Below are 21,741 nucleotides of genomic sequence, written 5' to 3'. Positions count from 1 at the left end.
TTGCAAGCACTATCGATAAAGCCCCCTACATGCTTTTCCACAAAGACAGAGTCTCCCTTCAAACAAACCCATCCTTTCTACCAAAAGTATGTTCACAGTCTACTTTAAATCAGTCCATAGAACTACCAGTGTTTTTTCCTAACTATGGCAACAAGGCAGAATGTGCGCTACATCAACTGGATGGACATAGACAATTAAACTTCTACTTACATAGAACAAAGGACTTCAGAAAATCTGACTAATTATTTGCTTCCTTTTCAGAATCTAAAAAAGGTGCTCCTGTATCTAAGATTACACTTTCAAAATGGCTATCAGATTGCATTACCTTTACATACAAATCTCACAACAAAGATCTGCCCTTTAAAGTTAAGGGTCATTCTATGAGAGCCATAGCAGCCTCATCTGCTTTTCGGGCTAGACTACCAATTGACACCATTTGTGCTGCTGCAACATGGGCAAGGCATCATACCTGTATCACAAATTACAAAGTGGATTTGGCTTCCAGGAACAGAGCCTCTTTTGGGTCCACTATTCTGGAGAATATTCTCCCATGAGCCGCCCAAGAAATTTGGTGCTAAGGACGCCGTCCCACAAGTGAAGAATGAAGGCGAGATAGGATAACATCACATAAAGAAGTTATGTACTCACCATAATGTTCAATGAGTGTTGTCCATCTCGCCTTCATTCTTACATCCTACCCTCCTTCCCCCAGCCTTCGACTCCTGGAAGACAGAGTGGAAAAATGTGTTTTATGACCTTCTTTACTGCTGTCAAGTTTGAATAATTTTTACTGTTATATATTGTTTTATCAGCAAACAAGATCTGGGTTACATATTGTTTTAGGTTTATAGATTAGTACTAGGCTAACTGCTCCTGTGGGCCATTCTAAGCCTAGCCAGTTATCCTATGTGAGGATCAAACGCTGCACCTTGTGTTTCCAAGGTAAACATCTTAACCATTATGCCATCCTCCCGCCCCTTATGATCCCTGGTTTATCAGACCAGTGCTCTAACCCCTGAGCTACAGAGCTAGAGAGTTTTATCAGCAAACAAGAGCTGGGGAGCTTTCCTAGGGCATGATGAGATAGGGATACAGCCACAAGCCAGTGGAAGACCTCGAGCTTTAGTATACTGCCATTCCGAACCTACCAGTGAAGAATTAAGACGAGATATACAACACACATGGAAAGTCATGGTGAGTACATAACTTCTTCTTACTGCAGTAACTTTCAAAGCAGCATCACAAACACTTTTGGTCAGCTATTCACCATTATTGCCCTCATACCTCTCGTCTGCTATATGGGTCTGGCATACACTGTGCTTTTAACCCTTACGCTTACCCTTGTTCCTCCTACACGTACCGATCGTCTTCATAAAGTTAGATCTACCTACAAACATCATGAAATAAATGAACCAGGGCCACACAAATGCTTCTTATTACTAATGTTATGCTGTCTGGTAATAGAATTTTTCATCTGAAAAATATGACCCTCTTTCTCAACATCAGCCACGATTTCTGCTGCTCAGAAGTTGATGTCCGGCTTAGATATTGGGCCTAGGGTTGCCACCTTTTCAAAAGGCCAAAGTGGGACATTTTTGGTACAGACATCAGATTTTACAGGCCAACACATACCCACAGCCAGTACAAAGGATAGAACTTAACTTTTTTGCCGAAATAAAAGCTTATTCTTGTAGCATTTTAGTTGCTTATTCTGTTTCTTATAACATTTAGGTATTTCAGATACAGAATAACTGTTTTATGCAACTATTTAATAAAATATAGGAAATAATTTTGTCCTAAAATCTCAGGACATTTGCCATTTTTACAATTTTTTGTCAGGACACAACTGCCCAAAGCGGGACTGTCCCTTGCAAAGTGGGACAGGTGGTAACCCTAATTGGGCCCCATCTTCTGATTTTCTTACTGCAGAGAAAGGGCAAACAGCGGGACTCAAACCTAAAACCTACGCCTTCATTCTCACTTCCTCATAACGTTAATGAAATATAATCTCGGAAGCGAGGCATGAACTATTAATGCCATGCAGCTCCGCCAGAAAGGCTACAAGTGTTTCACTCTAACATCTGGAAGAATAAAGTAGCCAAGATCAGTAACCAGCTGCTGTAGGCGGTGCAGAATAACTAAGAAATCGAATTACTGAAATATAGGCTCAAGTAGCGCTTGACAGATGGTGCGTTTAGCCAATCGGTATCTGCATAAGGGAGCGAACACGTCGGCCTAACCTATGGGGAGACGTATGCCGTACTTCCGCCTTAGCGGCATAGATAAGTATGCGGCTGCGAAGGTAATGAGTTCGGTTGGTATTTCAGGTGAGTGGTGTGTGTTTGCTATTATCATTGTATTTCATAGTTAGTATCGGAACCGAACCACATACATTCTTATAGATTTTCATGGTGTACTAGGTAGCTGCCCACTCTGCTAAAATATGAGAGGTGTGCTAAGCGCTGTTATTTTGTTACTGTAGCTTAAATTTCATACAGTTTGCGAGCCACTCTAGCCTCCATTTAATTGTACCTTGTTTTCCTAAATAATAAAAAAAAAAAAATTCCGGATCCCTGTGCCTGTCAGCCTTCATTCCCACTCTGGGGTAACTTGCCACAACGTGTGACAATCATTATATCAGAACTGAAACTTGGCAAAACAATGTAACTGGAATCGGGTACCCTCGCGTTTACAATGTTTACAGTATTTGTGGTTTGCAGGTATCAAATTAATATTATGTCTGTTAATCGTTATTTAGGTCACAAATTTGCCATTTCTCCATATTAGTAAGAATTCTTGAGGGGTACAAAAGGTGGCGTACGTGTTATAGTGAGCAGTGACAGAGATGAGAGGCACTAACAAGTAGAATTCTGCAAAATACCATTTACTGTTTGAGTTTTTGCCAATGCATACATTTATTTTTTACGAATTCATTTTAATTAAAATTGCAGCAGGTAAAGTTTCCTTTCCAGAGATTAATATATTCCTTACATGCATTTATATCAATAGTTTATGCACAGTGAGTGTATTCCTTGCATGCACTGATATTTGTATTTTATAGACACACATCATAACTCTCAACTCCTTTGCTCAAGAATTATGGACAAAGCCAAAAACAGAGTGTGTGTTTGGTGGGGTTGGGGGAGACAAAGGCCCAGAATCGGAGATGATTTGTAAGTATTACCCCAATTCACTTAAAAAGTTACTGGAACAGGTAGGTTTTGCATCAACATGCATTTTTTAACAATAAGAAGTATGAAACTCTAACATATGGCAATATTGACTGCAATACTCAATGATTTATCCAAAGATAAAAATGTTGAGGAAATGGCAAGTAAGAGAGAGGATCAAAGAAATGCTGCAGTATCATGGCTACACATACATTACATTAGGATAAAAATAATTGTAGAAATTGTATATTAAAATGATTCTCAGAATTTATTCTTATAATGACCGTTCCAATCTAATTACAGTACACCACATTACACATTAGCAAACTGTGAACCAAAACCTGCAAAAACAGTGCAAATGTACTGACCTTTACAACACTCCATAAAATGTAAATGTAAGCTTACTATTCCCCAGAAAAACTGCTGCTCATTACACAGACATAGCATCCAACCAAAAATGACATTAACCTACAGTTTGCTAGATTCTGCACCAGCAATAATGCAAAGCACCTCACAGTATATCAATATGTATTATATGAAAATAGTCATCTATGAGCTCAGAAACGCAGATCATCAAAACTTATCTGCAACGAATCACATAAAACAGTACCATGGAAAAGAACTATTAAACTTAAAAAAAAAAAAAAAATGGCAGAATGTTCCCAAAACTCTGATAAAACTTGCCAAGCATCTGTAGGAAAAAAAAAATAAAACAATGAATCATACTTCCTCAAGCAGTGAAGTCACAGGATTCTCCTACCATATTACACATTTCTGCAGCACACACACACACACACACACACATATGTGGATATACGTATTATTTTTAAGTCTTAACAAGGCCAAATGAGAGACTGATACCAGAGATGGAAAAAATGTAAAATAAAAAAAAAATACCTCCCTGAAAAGATTTGTTATCCATCCCAACTCCGTGAACAATACACCTCCTGAAGTTGCGTACCACTATGTTTGAACCAGACAGTCTACCCTGAGAATGTCTCAGTAGCAGTTAAAGCCATAGGTTATCCAATATGCTCCTTACTTGTTGGTATCCCAAGCTGACTGACACAGTCTTTATTCACTTGAATGCAACTACTGTCATAGCAAGGGGTCATCAGCTGACTGCCATTCCTACACTCTTTTAGATGTACACTACTTCAGTAGCAGTCACTGTTTCCATTCCACAAACCAATTTCTTTTAAAAAAAAAACATAAAGTAACTAGTACCTTCTTTCCACATCTAAGGATTTGTAGCTCAGATCATTTACACAAATGGACACAGACGTGTGAACACAGACACACACACACACACTTTAACAGAAATGATTTATGTTCATCCAGAATGCCCCAGTCAGTAAAAAATAAGTAAATGCAACTGAAAAAAGTCAGGTAAAACTTTCCAAATCTCCAAAATACACCCCATTTACGTGTGTGTGTGTGTGTGTGTGTGTGTGTGTGTGTATGTATATATATATATATATATATATATATATATATATATATATATATATATATGTTTGGCTAATTATATAATATAAAATATTGTAAATTTATGTTAGTATATACACAAATATGTATGCAAATATGTATGTTTATGCATATATTAGTGTTTGCATTTATGTATGCATGTTTACACATAATATACATATCTATATGTTTCTATATTTATATATACATATACACACATGCAGATATACATACACGTGTATGTGTGTGTGTATATATATATATATATATATATATATATATATATCTCGATAGATATATGTAAGTGAATATGTTACACACACCCACAACCCCTTTTTCCCCAGTTTTGCATATGGGTTCAGGGTGTCACTTCGAAAGTGACAGTCATCTATAGCCAAAGATCACACAGCTGGGTGGCTAGCCCTGTATGTGTGTGTGTATGTGCACATGTACCTATACACACACACACATGTATATATGGGTGTGTGTGTGCATACGAGTATATGTAGTTGTATATGCAAACCCTGAATCCCTTCTAAATAAGCAGATCGTTCCTTAAAAAATAAAGTGAGAAACTGAGTCATTTTGATTCTGCTGACAGACACTGTTTGGATAAAAATCCTTGTAAAAAATAGCCTTTTGTTCAACACCACAGAACAGAGTAATAAAGCCCTGACTCAGCCCCAGATGATCCATGTTGTACTATCAGCATGGGAGTTAGTGGTACTAGGCAGGGGAGGATGGGAGTGAGTGGCTTGATAACAGCTTGAGAGGAAGGAGTCACTCATTGGCAGCATCTCTGGAACTGCAGTTGTATCACTTGCAACAAAGAGTTTAGTGTGCCCATGCTGCATAGCAATGTACTGTTTAGGCTGGAGGTTATGCATGCGTGGTAGCATGTATTTACATCCTAAGAGCAACAGTAGTGGAGCATGCAAGCTGCCATGGAGATGGTTATGTATAGCAGATTACCAGAAATGTGCATTAGACCATAAAACTAGTCAAATCTGCAGTAAGCCAGATAGCTGCTTGGAGCAGCAGATGCCATTTGAGGCAGTGAGAATATTAGATATACTCGATGTATAGAATGTAGTAAATGTAGTAAAATAGTTTTTCACAGAGTAAGAGGGAAAGATGTTGACACAAGAAATGGACTTTCAGAATGGGTGATGGAGAAGGAATCCACACAGACATTTCAAGAGAACCTGAAACAGGTGAAAAATGAGTAAGGAATAAGATAGGGATGGAGGGTGGTAGAATGGTAATACTATTAAAAGGGCAGACTGTAGAGGCTTATTGTCTCCTTCTGCCATCAAGCCAGTACTCAAAGAGTACCTTATTTGGACTTGTTGACTGGGGAGATCTAACAGAGCATATCAATTCTCAGTGGAGACCCTGTGAGACGTTCACCAGTATATAGTTGTACATAACCAGTAAATGTAAGACAAGAAAGTCATATACAATTGCACATTATCACTCCTATTAACTAAAATGCTTGATTGCAATTGAAGAGACTACATTACTATTTGGCAGTACATAAGATCTCTAGAAACACCATGGATTCTATCAGGAGTACTTCTAGGAAAAGCTTTTAAGAACTAAATTAAAAGTTGACAGTAAATAAGTACAGTTTTATAGGGATCACATTAAACAGGCAGTCCTTGTATGACCCATGTAGACTTGTGTAATTTTCAGTAGTACAGCCTACTAAAAATGAATGATAATTGCACAGACTTTACAGGTTGCTACAACTTATATGTACATACTTACAAAATAGATAATCATTGAGGTTGTTTATAATATCATACAATGAGTGTAAAAGGTATGATTATTGAAGATGTAGATGGAGGTTGGAGTGAGGAGATGGAGAGGAGAAAATAGTTTCTCAGAGAATAATGCCTGTGAGTAAAGGCAAATCAGTCTCATCATATAGTTGCACTATAGAGACATTTAGCTAGTTTAGCATGTTGGAAAAGAACAATGACAAATCTATGAAGTTTAGAAATACTCTCTCAATCTCACTTTGAAATTGTATATTTGCAGCTATATCTGTAAGTAGGAGGGATACTGTTCCAGAGTTTAGATACTGTATGTGATTATAGGTTTTTACCGAAGGTATGTGCATTTAGTTGGCTCGGGATGATTGTCACTGTTGACGTGACACCCCAACACCATGTGCAAAATGGAAAAAAGGGGTTGAGGATGGATGGATGTGCATTTAGTTGTTGCTTTAAAATATAGCTATTTCTTGGAAGTATACCATTGGTGTGTGTGTGTGTGTGTGTGTGTGTGTGTGTGTGTGTGTGTGTGTGTGTGTGTGTGTGTGTGTGTGTGATGAAGGAAATTTGTTAGGCTGGTTTATTGTTATATGAGGTAATTTTAGCTAGGTGTATCTTGGGTAGGTTGGGAATTTTAGCCAGTTGATTTTGTTGATGGCAATACAGTGGTGGGCCTTCCTTGGTAGGTTGGATGCAATTTTTTCTATTTTGTTATAACATTGTTCAGGTTTAGTCTGTTGAATTATGTGTAGGTTATTTGGGATGGGGGAGACAAAGAGAAGGCTAGGTAGTAGGAAAGTTCTTTCTGAGGCTAGTTGGGCTTTTTCCGTGAGATATGGTTTGTACGATACAGTGTCTATAGCTTTGGGTGAGCTTTCTAGACAGTATTTGTTATATGGTGATCAGTTTTTAATTTGCCTAATAATTTTGCATAGGGAACTATTTATGTTGTGTTATTTGATGAGGTGATAGGGAATTTAGTTTTGTCAATATCCGTACAATAACTAAAATACTCTCTACCACAGCTGTTGCTCAGAGCCATCCATCCATCCATGACCTTTTTTCCCCATTTTTGCACATGGGGTCGGGGTGTGACTTCAACAGTGACAATCAGCTACAGTCAAGGGAATCTGAACCTTGGCTGTGGATGATTGTCAATGTTGAAGTCACACCCCGACCCCATGTGCAGAAATGGGAAAAAGAGGTTGTGGATGCATGGAGGGATCTGAGCAACAGTTGTGGTAAAGTGGATTTTAGTTCTTGTAGGGATTTTGTTTTGTTGTTGATAGTTAAGTCATCGGCAAATTGCTTTAAGGTGGCAGTTTTTGCATCTTTACCAAGTCATTAGAAAATACATTGAGTGGTAAAGGTCCCAATATTGATCCATGAGGCATGCTAACAGTTATGGGTAGGAATGGAGAATAGTTATGTTTCCATTCGACAGACTGTGCTCTGTTTTCAAGATAGCTCTGGAACTGTGCTACTGAGTAAGGTGAGATGCCACGGACCTTGGAGTTTCTGCAGATGTTTTTGGTGGCGTACTGTATTTAAAGCCTTGGATAAGTCAAGAAATACGGAGGAAACAAATTTACTATCATAATGACTGTGGTTTACTGATAAGGAAGGTAAGCAAGGCTGTGTCTGTGCTGTGATGTGGCCTGAAACTGTGTTGAGCTGGGGTAGTAAGTTTTCTGTTGGTGCTGTAGCAACTGAGATGGGATGCATTTTTCTAGAATGTTTAGTAATGGGGATGGGATAATAGGTTGCTTTTTAGAAAGCTCAATGAAGTTACTCTCCTTGCATATTGGTAGGATCTAAATTTGCATCCAAGTGGGAGGGATGTAAGATTCATCTATGGGTCTGTGAATTGGCATAATATCTGTGTACATAGTAGCATCTGTTGATATTTTAAGCTGTTTGGTTAGTTGTTTCTTGCTGCTAGTTTTGTAGTTTTTGCTTGCAGATATTGGTACTGGTTTAACTTAGAATGTGTTGGGGCTGCTATCAATTGAGGAGGGTGTGTTATTTGAATTGGGGGTTTTAGATCTGTATGTCCAGGGATAGGTGACATGGTAAAAGCAGATGAAGTAGCTGGTTTAATGGGAAAAATAGTTGAATTGTGGTGGCAACAGCTTCAGTTGATAGGGAGTTTGTCTGGGATGATTTGCCTGGATTTAGGAGGTTATTGACTGTGGTCCAGAATTTGTTAGTATTATTATGTTTCTTTTCTGGAGATTATAATAGATTTTGTCAGTTAGAATGTGTTTGGGCCTGATTTCTTGAATACCAGTAATGTTACTGGTTATGTTGAGTTTTGGTAGCATGCTATATTGTTATGTTTTATCCGTTTGATGCATGACTTATTTTCTTTCTGTAGATAACCAGGGAGGGAGCTGGATTGACTTTGACACCTGTCCTCCTTGGGATACTTGCTTGTCAGTTATGGAAAAAAAATATTGTTAATACGTTTGTTTTTTGGCCACTTGTAGACGTATGAATTTAGTGGATTTCATTTGCATTGCTTAAGAGTGAGAATAAAGACATCTTTGAAGAATTTGGGTAGGTTTCTTTCATAACTAAACTGAGTCAGTTTTGGGGTAAAGGTGAGCAGTCTAGCGATGTGAGTGGGGTAGTGAACAAAGTATCCTGTAAGATACCAGCAGTGGCAATAGCACTAGGCTTGTTAGAATTCAGTCAAGGATGGAATGGTTGCTAGTGACTTTGTTATATCTGGTTGGTGTGTGCCAGTGAGTTGTGAGAATCCAGACAGGTTTATATTATGGCAATAGTTGTAAGTTGTAGTAGTGGACCTGTTGATATTCAGGTCAAATAAGATTAAAGTCTTCTGATCAAAGTGTAGGGATAACCAAGACAAGATATCTTCTGCAACAGGAATACTATTATGAGGTAGTATAAATAGTGCAACTACGCTGTGTTTTTTTAAGCTAAGGAGGGTAATTAATATATTAACATTATTGTACATCTTATTTGGCTCGAGTGAGTAATGACTTTGTATTTGTTCAGATGCATAATGGCAACAGCTACATCTTTTTGGTTAGTCTGTGTGCTCTGAGGATATTATATTCTTGAGACAGGATTTCATCATCTTTAGTGCTAGGTTTTATCCATGTTTCAGTAATAACAAGGATGTTAGGTAAATTTAAAGCAACTCAGGCGTGAAGTTCTATGATCTTGTTTCTTGAGCTTTTGATATGCATGTTATAACGATTAACTCCTAGAGTAAAATTTTGTTGATGGTGGTTTTGATGGGCTGTGCTAATTCTGTTAGTAAGGGCTGAATTTGTTTGGGGCCAGAATTTGGATAGACCTCACCATAAAGTTGTTTATGTGTATATTTTGGGAGTATGGGGTCGGGGCTTGTTTCTCATTTTGGACCTTTGTGGATAGATGGGTTTGGTTTACATAGAGACTGAATGGTATATACAAATATATGTGTGTATTTATATAGATAGATATGTATGTACCGTATGTGTGTGTGTGTACCCGCGGTGGTGGTGCTGCGGTAGCGTTTTCACCTCACAGTAAGACGCTGTCCGGTTCGATTCTCAGCTAGAGCGTCTTCTGCGTGGAGACATGCGTGACTGGGCGTACCTTCGTTGAAGGTTGTGCGTCAGGCCTGGCAAGCCGGTACGTAAAAATCAACTGCCAATCATTAGCGGACGGGAGTTCCGCTGTGGCAACTCCTAACCGGGAAAAGCCAAAAGACACAAACAAACTGTATGTGTGCGCGTGTGTGTGTGCGCGTGTGTGTGTGTGTGTGCGTGCGTGTGTGTGTGTGTGTGTGTGTGTGTGTGTGTGTGTGTATATATATATATATATATATATATATATATATATACACACACACACATTTTTATTTAATCCTCTGATTGGGCCTCCCCTCATTTCATTTGTTCTCCAACTACTTTTGCCTTTGTGGCTCCAAATTCAAAATCACTTCTCTACCCCATGACCCAAGTGTATCCCTCTCCATCCAACTGCTTCACTCTGCAGTCAGTGTATCCCTCTCCATCCAACTGCTTCACTCTGCAGTCAGGTACGTTGCATTTTTTAATTTTTTAACAGGAATGGTCAATTTCATTCTGGTTCTACCTCGTATTACTGTGTTACAAACTGGCTGTGTTGTTGCCTTTCTTACCAAATGTATCAGCAAGTTTCTATTGACCTTTTGCTTTATGATTCAGTGGTAGCACCTAATTTTTCTACAGTGTTAAACTATGACTTGTTATCTTTCTGCAGTTAATGTGTAGCAAATATATTAGCACGTTTCTACTGGCTTTTTGCTGTAGGATTCAGTGACAGCACATAATTTTTGCATTATGAACTGCACAGTTACAGCAAAATGAGTTTTTAGTGTGTTGCCATCTGGCTGTTATTTTTTTCTCTCTCTGCTTCTAATCGCTAGCATATATATTTGCATGTTTCTCCTGAATCTACTGTAGGTTTCAGTTGTAGTATTTTATGAACAGTTCAGTTACTGGCTAGTCTAGTCAATTATTAATAGTATGAGACAGCTCTGTTTGTGAAAAGAGTTGGTAATTGCCTAGTTTTTCATATCTGTTAACATTCAAGCTGCTATTCTTTAGCGCTTAAATGTCACGTTATAGACTGTATGTTGTGTAGCAAAGAGCGGGAATGTAGCAGATTATAGATAAATAGTACTTTATTTACCCAGTTCAGCCATCAAACAATCCTAATTATTTTAATCTCTCTCTCTCTCTCCCTGCTAGTGTACTGAGCACATAGTATGTCTGACAATTACTGCTGCAAACATTAACATAATCGCAGTAGAAAAGGAAGTTAGACAACTGAATTTCACATCCAGTTGCAAAAGTACAAAAGAAACAATACCCTCAGTTAAACTCTGTGTAAAGCAGTTTCTGAGAGTCAGACTAAGCTTAATTGTTTTACCTCACTTCTGCATTAGCATGTTCTGTACTGTAGTGTTGAATCCGGTGGATGGACACCCCCACCCCCACCCCCACTCACCATCTGTGGAGGGAGTAACTGAATTCCATTGAAATACCTGATTGGCCCTCCAGTCATCTCAGTCGTTTCTTCACGTACTATAGCATAATTTCAAGCCAAAGTCACTGCAGTACTGCCTGTTGCAGTTAACGTTGGTGTATGTTATCAGCAGTCTAGCAGCTTGTGTTGCTGTCTTTAAAATTATCAGGACTTGTCTTACCTCCTGTCTTGCTGCAGTTTTACACATTGTTTTCCTGGTACTTACTCCAATATGGGCCAACTCACTCCATTCAGTTTTCACTACACTCGGCCTTCACTCTACTCCCCTGCACTACCCCCAATTTCCACCCACCCCTACATCTACACTTATACCTAACTTACTCCACCTGCTCTACTCATCCTCCTATCATATACCTACTGCACTGTCCAATCCCAAACTGTTTTCATTATACAATCTCCACCCATATCTGTTCTAAATTCCTTTCAAATCTCACTCTGCTCCTTCCCCATCAATACCTACCTGTTCTCCAAACTATTATCATTGCTCATTACCTCACCTCACCATATTGTAAGATTTTTACAGTACTAACCATGTTGTTTCTCTTTTGTATCACCTTATTCATCCTCCTCCTCTCATTCCTAACATCCCCACAAGTAGTAATAATAAATAAACACACCTCAACTATTACTTCATCTTCACTTATCAATCATCTTTTCACTAGCTACTCAAAAATCTCTTCAAGCTTATTTTCCATAACTCCAATCCATTGTTGTAACCCCAAATACTAAAAAATGTCAGTCCCAATGTCAAAGTAATGTTTTAACCCATCTCTGCTAAAAATGCCACAATAAACAATACACCATTGTGGTGACATCCATCCCAACCCAGGTCCCAGTCAACACCCAAACCATAGAATACACCCTAAAAGTTTAAAAATAGTCACTCTAAACATTAGACGCATATGCAGCAAAATCACAGATTTTCATGGCTGGATGACCTAGCACAACCAAGACATCCAAACCACAACAGAGACATGCTAAAGCATTCAATAAAAGATGCCGAAAAGCTACCCCTGGTTATAATATTATTAGACTTGATAGAGCACATAAAAAAGCAGATGGAATAGCTATAATCTTCCAAAATATGCTCACATTAACTCCCTATACAGACACAATCCCAAATTTTGAAAAAGCAGAAGTCCTAATCTCATTCCTTAAACTTCATAGGGCCAAAAGCATATACATTGCTGTGATATACATCTCCCAAGGACAGAACATTCCAATACTTGAAAACATACTATCCTGGATATCAGATACTATCACAAATTAAATTATCCTCGGTGATTTAAACATTGACTGGCAGTCTTTATCTGCCAGTTCAGCAATCAGCAGCATGAACCTCTTTGGATTCACTCAACATTATTAATACACCAACAATATATAGCAAAAGTAACTCCCATCAGTTTATCCTGGACTGGATTATGGTTACCAACCCATCTAATTTTGCCTCCTCAGGTAGTACCCTCCCTGATACACTAAGTGACCACCTGACAGCTTATACCCACATAATTAATCTCTCCAAATTCTCCAAGGAATCTTTCATTGAAGCTCTGAAAGCAGTTAACTGGTCTATCCTAAAAAGACTCCTCTTAAATGATGCATTTGAGTATTTCAGTGCAGCATTTCTAAATATTCTTAACAACTTAGTCCCACAGTGTACAAAAATAATTAAAAAAAGCCATATCCCTTGGCTCACCAACCAATGCAAACTCCATACGAAAGAAAGAGACAAAGCATAATATTAACAGGTAAAAGAATACAAATTGGCAAATATTCAGACAGATACAAAACCAAGTCAAGAAACAAGTTAATAGAGATCAAAAGTCTTGTTATACACTGCTACAAGATAACCGTAAAAACATCCCTAAAAAATTCTAGTACTGCATACCCTCTCTCATCAGCCTAGATACAAAAAAGGATTCCAGCCCATACTCAAATATTCCCCCCCTCTTTAAACAGCTACCTGTTTCAGTACATACTTCATAGAATGCATAGCTAACTTAACCTCAGACTCACCTAACACTCCTCCTTCCACACAGCCAACTTCCTGTAGACCCAAGCACATTTCCTTTACAAAACTCTCCTATCTGCATCCTCACCAATACACATCGAGACAATTCCGCCCACTTTACCTTTCAACCAGTTTCTATAACTCTTATAAAAAAAACTTTTACGTAAACTGAAACCTTGTTCCTTCTCAGCCGACAGCCTTCCTCTTGAATAAATCTAGCTGCAGATGCAATAGCATACCGAAATGTAGCTGCAGATGTAATAGCATGTCCAGTCAGCATTCTTATTATTAGATCAATAACAGAATCCTGTGTTCCTAACTTGTGGAAAATGGGACATATTACCCCTTGCATAAAGAAGGTAATTCCACTGACAGTACAACTTTTCGTACTATAGCCATCCTGTCTCCCAGCTCTAAAATTCATGAAAGATGTATACATCAACAATTTCTCCACTGTGTCTTATAAAATAAAACTAATCACCAATACGCAACATGGATTTTGGCCAGACCACAGCACCTCTACTGCATTAATATAATTTACAGACATTCAGTGAAGTTCACAAATCTAATAAACTTGTATCTGCAGTATTTCTAGATCTGTCAAACGCCTTTGACATGGTCTCTCATAGTAAACTCTTCAATCAGCTTTCCAACCTGGGTCTAACATCTCCATCTATTCAGTGGTTCTCCAGCTACCTTGCCAACAGGCAACAAGCTGTACAGTGGCAAGGATCCATCTCTGCATGCCTTCCCACTTCCACAAGGATCCATCCTTCAATATTTTTGTCAATAAGCTACATTCATCTTCTTGTGAAGACACCTTGATTCAATATGCAGATGAACATCATCTGCTCCTCAAACACCTTAACTCATCTTCAAGAAATCACTCAACAAGCTATCATCTCCATTGAAACCGGGCTTAGAACAGCAAACTATTCTCAACCCCCAAACATCAAATTCCTTTATCTTTATCTCAAAACTTCACACCTCTAACAAAACATCTTTCAAAATCTTTTTGGCAAATGGCACTGAAATTGAATTAGTCCACCATACCAAACTATTAGGAGTTGTAACAGATGATAATCTTAAATTTGACCTCCACATCCAAAGCAATATCAAGAAAACCCATCAAAAACTAAGCATATTATACATAAAGAAACATTTTCTGAGCACACTCACAAAAAATACTCTAGCCAAAACTTACCTTCTGCCTCCCTACTCTGTGGAGCACGAGTTATAATCAATTTGCAATCCTCTGTTAAAAAAAAAAAAAAAAACACTTGAAAGCTGCTATAACAAAATTGGCAAATTTGCTACTAATTCATTACTAATCCATCCTCCTTTACCCATTACTGTAAATCTCTGCATACCCTTTTCTGTCTGGAACTCCCTCTCTGCTTCTCCTACATTCATCTTACAAACACTACATAAAATCATACACAAACCATTAGCCTGCCCAGCTCTTACTCCTTTAATCAACATATATTTTCCAAAAAGAACTCTTAGATCAGAAGACAAAAAAATTCGCACCATAAATAAAAGAAATAAATCCCCTGGACAAAGCCCATAGGGGACTCCTTATCTCCATCCACCAGAACTATTTCTAACCTACCTACATTTAAATGTTCCCTAAAAGAATACCTTACAAAATCTTGGACCTGCTCCTGTGCCAATTCTGGCTGAACTTACTCACTATACTTCACTCACCACCTTCAGCCTAGTTCACTATACCTTTTTTGCCAGCCTTTTGTTATGTGAGTTATATACACTTTCAGTGTTTCATTTATTTTAATCAGTTCTGAGTTCATTTGACTATTTATTCCTGTAGATTACTGGAAGTCATACTTTTCATCAAAGCTGGAACTTAAACTGCCTTTTTTTCTGAACAACTGCAGGGTTCTTCCCCACCAGTGTTTTCTCCTCACTTTTTCTGGTTGATTTTCCTTCGGATTCTCTAAATTTCTTCTTTGCTGGTATCCAGGCAGTGCATTTATTAGCCAGTAACTGAAATTTACCCCAGAAGACAAATTCACTTTCTTTCCTGAGTTTCTGTTTTCACACTGGGAGAGCAAAAATTAAGCTGTTACTCAGTGTGCATCCGTTTGGAAGTCCAGACTAGTCCATGTATTTCTAGTAGGATTCTACCTGGTTGTGGTTTAGGTAGGTAGGGGAATTAGTTTGTATTGGGCTTGGAGTATGGAGTTCAGAAGTAGTGTGAGCAAGTGGGATTGCTATTAGTAGGATGTGGAGGTACCTGTTTGTAGAACTCTGTCTTAATGACTTCTAGATAGGATGTGACTGGGAATGAAAGTTGTTCTGTATAATGTGGGAATTGTGTTTTTATGAGTAAGCTTGTGTAGCTGGTGGGTTGTAATGTGATAGTGGGAGTGGCAAAGGGTTATCTTATGGGATATATGACTGGTATTGTAGTGTAGTTAAATAGGGTTGTTTGAATGAATTTGATTGGGTTTAAGTGGAAAGGAGGTTGAGCTGAGTTGCTACTGTTAGATAATGAGATTGTGCGGGAGGAAAGAAGTGATGTTTAAATGTAAAGTAAGGGTGTATGGGAGAGAAATGGTGGTAGGGCAGCAAAGTGAACCCAAGCATAGAGAGGTGAATGAAACAGCCCCCCCACAATGAGTGTAACCTTATACAAAAAAATTAATAATCTATGAAGGTGAGCCTTCCTGAGGAAACTAAACAGCTAAAAAAAGTGTAGACAAACACTGTTGGCAAGTATAGAGAATAATAAAAGCATTCTTAGTTACTCTAATAAAAATAAAAAAGCACAAAAGCACCTTCCAGCCAAAGAACTTGAAGTAATAGCGTAAAACGAAAATACAAAAACCTGGCTCATACATTGAGAAAGAGTTTTACTCGAAAGCTTTAACGTTGTATGACCATTAAACGTTGCGGTGAACATCCAGGTTTTTGTATTTTCATTTTACTGTAGTAAAACAGATAGGGAGAATCCAGATATTATTAGGAGCTGTTTGAAGGGGATCAAGAATATGGAGCTTCTTTAATTGCACTTGAGGATATTTTGAAAAGCACACCCCATAAACCCAGCAGTGACAAGATAGCCCTCCAGCCATTCTTGTTTTTTGATTAATATTAGGTTCCCCTAGTTTTTATTGAACTGAGGTAGTCTTTGTACACTCTGACCCTTTTTCAGTAGTGCAGCAGGATTCTTCTTTGGTCTTCATCCCGCTGAGTTGGTGTAGCAGTAATGGGTAATGTTTAGCAGGGAGGGAAAGCAAATTACCATCTAGTTCATGGAACCTAGAAGCGGCACTGTCCAAGAATTTCCCTACCCAGTGGAAAAATCTACAGTCCTGTTATAATTGATTCCCAACATGAGGGAACATCATAGGAAGGGCTGTGCTGACTTTAAGCAGTACTGTCCAGCTCAGTGGTGTCTTTACAGAGCACTTGGGAACGATAATACACTTTACTTTTTTTTCCCAGAAAACTGCTGTGGTATTTCCTCTCAAAAAGTAATTGCCTGTCAGGCTTGGAGTAGGGAGGTTTTGTCTTAAGTAGTACTGAACAGTTCAGTAGTGACTTCTCAAAGACAGTGCAGTTTACCTTTTCAAAAAACTACTGTACTCTTTCCTAGAGAGTAGCAATTGATTGACTGGCAGGCTTAAAGGAGGGAGGATATGTCTTTAAGCAGTACTGCATGGCTCAGTTGTGTCTTTGCATTTTGCTTGGGAATGACAGTGCACTTTTTAAAAAAAAAACTGCTGTAGTTTTTCCTGCTGAGTAGTAATTGATTGACTGGCAGGCTTGGTATAGAGAAGTTTTGTCTGTAAGCAGTAGTGAGCAGCTTGGTGGGTGTCTTCCAAGAGCATTTAGAGAATGACTGTCCTTACTTAAAAAAAATGCTGTAGTGCTTCCTGCTGAGCAGTAATTGACTGTCAGGCTAGGGGTATGGAGGTTTCATTGTGGATGACTGCTGCTCTTCCAGAGGGTTGAGACAACCCTGGTATGTACAGCAGTACTACCGTCTATCCCAAACACAGCATAGATTTGGTCATGGAAGGAACACTGTGAATGTTGCATGAACCCTTAGAGACAAAAGTTTTTTGCACAACATGTACAAAGCCAACCTTATAGATGGTATCTTCAGTAGAGCCTTTCACCTTAACCACTCCACCCTTCTTTTCCATATGATCTAAATGGATATTAGCTCATTAGTTTCTGTCTGGTTCAAAGACCTCCTCACTATAAGAGCCTTTATAGTAAAAGTTAGTGCTTCATTTTCTACAGATGCCCTTTTTTCAGATTTGGGTTCCCTGAGTATCTATCACAAGCTTTCCCCATTTTTATATGTAAGCTTCCAGTGGATGTTTATGTTTATAGATCCAATCCCAACCACTTTAACTTAGAAAAATATTCTAGGAAGACTTTCTGTTTCTTACATTGGTTCTCTACCAAAAATCTAAAAAAAAACAAAGACATAATTTTTGGTACTCACCAAAAACTGCCATGAATCCCTAGCACTTCAGACATTAAAGACCAAAACAGTCTCCCCCTTAAAACCACCTCTTCTTTCAAATACATTGGCATGTGGCTAAAACAAACTCTGAAGTTTCAATTTCACATCTGGAAAACCATATCAGAAATCAATCATTCCTTTCTCTGGGTTCATAAGATATCTCAGTTTTATTTCCTTTCTTGGGTAGGCAAGAATATAAGAATATGTTGATTGCTCAGCTGGGATATGACCTGCCCACTTGTAATCACAGCATCAAATAATAACACAGCAGTCCTTTCCGGGATCTCCAACAGAATTTCTTGTTTTATAATCATTACCTCAAGGAGTGAACACCACTGTCTCACAATCACGAAGGCCTTTTGAATGCCTGTTAAAAAATATCTGGCCTCTTACTCAGCTCTCAACTATCCAAATTGCTATATCAGGACAGCCCCACCCCCACCTGTTTGCTGAATCTGTCCCTGCCAACTTCCACATACAACTTCAGAAGCCATTCTCATTCAGAGCAATCTCCTCAAATATATAGAACAAAACGTCATTGCATCAACCACAGTTTCTCTCTTCTAGCCCCCATACTCTAGCAAACACTCCCTCCCACCTTAAAATACTTTTCCACATGCAGAAAATTCAGACCCAAATTTTAAATTCTACCTAATTAAACAAAGCCAGTGCAAATGTCTTACCTCAGGCAACCTCCCTGAATCTTCTCAACTACACATTTAGCTTTCTTCTTGTCCATTTTGCTTATCTAATTACTGCCTGATATTAAAGTTTGTATATATTTATTTATTTTGAATTTGTTAAGTGGGGTGGTGCACTGATCCCATTGGACCTATTTCAGTCTCAGTCGGGGACAAATGCAATAGATACATGATGTTATATACAATGTATAATGCAAATAATATGTATGTATATATATATATATTATATATATATATATATATATATATATATAATATTATAATACAAATGACAAAATGTAAAACATACATGTATTATATACATAGTGAATATCAAAGGTGGTTTCAGAGTTGTAGATCAGTATGTATGAACACCTTTAAGAACCTTTCTAGGGGCTTGCACAAGTGTATAAATACTGAGCATGTACAAGCCTGACTGCCATTTTGTACTAAGTTGTTGAGATGTAAGCATGCATATCTGTGTAGTCTGTCAAGTACTGCTGCTATCCATCCTGATGTGTTTCTGTGTAATAAAGCATATAAACGAACTACCCGGCTTGTTTGTCTTCAATTGTAAACCAAGACGAGCGACATGGTGTCAGAAGTGGGATCCAGAAATCCAGATTCAGGACTGAGAAGGCACTCAGTTAATGGTGGAGGAATACAGAGGAATGGATCATCCCTCCTGCAGATATAACTTTCAAAAACGGGTCAGAAACGTATTTCAGGTATCAAAGCTTACTTAAATTATTTCTTACTCACAAAATATAAAAACGAAGCACTCAGAATGCTCTAAACAAATTTTTAAGTAAACAAAATGTCCGTAACTGCGACATATTGAAAATATTTGAATAACTATTGAAAATATTTGAAATAAGCACTGAATTGCATAAAATGAATAAAATAAGGAAATGACCACATTTTTTCACTGTGAGCTACTTTTTCGTATTAAAGCTGTTCAAGATTTCCGAAGTATAAAGTCTTTGCAAGTTTGTGCAGTATTGCAGTACAGTTATTTCATAAAATACAGCCATTTCAAAGCATATTTCATAAAGTGCAGTATTTTGAAGAGTTTATTGTGCATTTGAATGTTATTCAAGTACTGGCTGTATGTGCATGTTCATATATATTTACAAGGGCAATTTTTTCAGTCTGTTTGGGCATACTTTGTTGGCATGGCTGAAGGATTTCGTAAACCAGCTTCACTTGTGTTTGATAATAATATTGCAGAGATTTGGAGAGTGTTTGAGCAAGAGTACGATATTTTCATACTAGCTGCATTTTCTGATAAAGATGACTATATGAAGGCATTTATTCTGCTTAATTTGGCTGGCTTAGAAGTCATAGAAAGAGAGCGTCATTTGTGTATGCACCTGTTGTATTTGCAGGGGAGGGGGAAAACATTATATAGTTGTACTGGCTGAATCAAGGGAAGACCCTGAGTGCTTAAAACATAAATTTAGAGAAATGTGTAACCCCAAAATTAATATTACAATGGAAAGGCACTTATTTTGCACAAGAGAGCAAAAGCCTGAGGAAACATTTGCAGCACATATAACTGACTTGAGAAACAGAGCTAAAACATGCAGATTTAGTGACTTGAGGGATTAGTTGATAAAGGACAGAATTGTGTGTGGTATTAAAGATGATGCAAGAAAGATTTTGCTTTGTGACAGTGATTTAACTTTGAATAAAGCCATTGAGATTTGTCAGATATGAGCTCACAGAAGAGCACACAAATATGCTTACAAATAAGAAATGCATCCAGTATCTTCTAAAGCTCAGGTTGATAGTATGCAGCATGTGGTTAAAAGAAACCAGCTCAAGCACATGGCAGCAACTGTGTAAGACCTGCAACAGGCATTGGGGAAACTTTGTAGCTTTCTAGCAAATTCCAGAGTGCGCACAGTGTCAAGCACAAGGGTGAGTCAGCAAATAGGCATAAGAAAGAGGATACATGCTCACCTAGCCTCATAGTCAACTGTCGTAATTGTGGTGGCAATCATGTCTAAAAGAGAAAATTGCTTAGCTTTTGGTCAGCAATGCCACAGATGTAAAAAGTGGAATCATTTCCAAAGATTTTGTAAATCAAATAAGGGGCACTCTTTTATTAAAAGAGAACATTCAAGGAGACAAAGTTGATCGATTAGAAAGCTGTGACCCTACTTTTTATGTTGATGGTGTGTCTGTGCTTAATGAAACAGTCAATGCAGTAGATTTTTGGGCAAAGAATAAAATATTTTGTACTATTCGGATAAGTGGAAGACCCATAGAGCTCAAAGTTGACAAAAGTTCAAAGTGCAATGTTATGTCAGCAGAAACATTTGCTAGAATATGTGCTGGTGAGAAGCTTGATTTGGCAAGGTGTGCGAAGCATGTTGCTTATGGTGGCAAAGAAATTCAAACTGAAGGTTCAGTAGTGCTTTCATGTTACTCTGCCGGGAACAACTATGACTTGCAATTGTACATGGTCCAAAGGCACATACAATCATTATTAGGCCTCAGAGACCATTTGAAAATGGGACTACTATCATTTAATAAGGAAGTCCATCATGTAAGCTTAAAAGGCCACTGTTCTAATTTCACCCAGTCTGTTTTCTGTACCTATACTGATCTTTTCAAAGACAAACTAGAACAACTCCCAGTTGTGTACTCGATGAAGTTAGACCCTGAAGTCAGTCCAGTTGTCAGACCTGCCCAGAAAGTTCCAGTACCTATGCAGAACAGAGTCAAGGCTGAGCTAGATAAAATGGTGCAGCAAGGTGTGATTTGTCCAGTAGGTTTATCAGCCCCTACTGAATGGGTATCTTCCATGGTTGTAGCTCATAATAAAAGCTCAGATGATCTCAGAATATGTATTGATCCACAAGATTTGAACAAAGCACTGAAAAGACCTCATCATCCAATGCATACAGTTGAAGAAGTCACTGCTGTCATTCCAAATGCCGCTTTTTTTGTCTTGGATGCAGAGAGTTCATTTTGGCAAATTTTGCTAGATTGAAAATCGTCATTGCTAACCACTTTCAGTACTCCATTTGGCAGGTACAGATTTTTGAGAATGCCATTTGGGATACATTCTGCCAGT

General features: G+C 38.1%; 1 protein-coding gene across 1 annotated transcript in view; it reads left to right on the top strand.

Moving 5' to 3' along the window:
* Positions 1–2,256: 2,256 nt before the first annotated feature.
* TECPR1 (tectonin beta-propeller repeat containing 1) overlaps positions 2,257–21,741 on the top strand; it is a gene marked incomplete in the record, with an annotated part of 1,181,271 nt that continues 1,161,786 nt past the window's right edge. The window contains 1 exon segment of the mRNA XM_044089712.1: positions 2,257–2,327.

This window comes from Protopterus annectens, chromosome 12.part0 (genome assembly GCF_019279795.1).
Source record: "Protopterus annectens isolate FY-2018-M chromosome 12.part0, PAN1.0, whole genome shotgun sequence".
In the NCBI taxonomy this organism is placed as follows: domain Eukaryota; kingdom Metazoa; phylum Chordata; order Ceratodontiformes; family Protopteridae; genus Protopterus; species Protopterus annectens.
The sequence above is the reverse complement of the archived record's forward strand: the minus strand, read 5'-3'. Positions and strand labels throughout refer to the sequence as shown.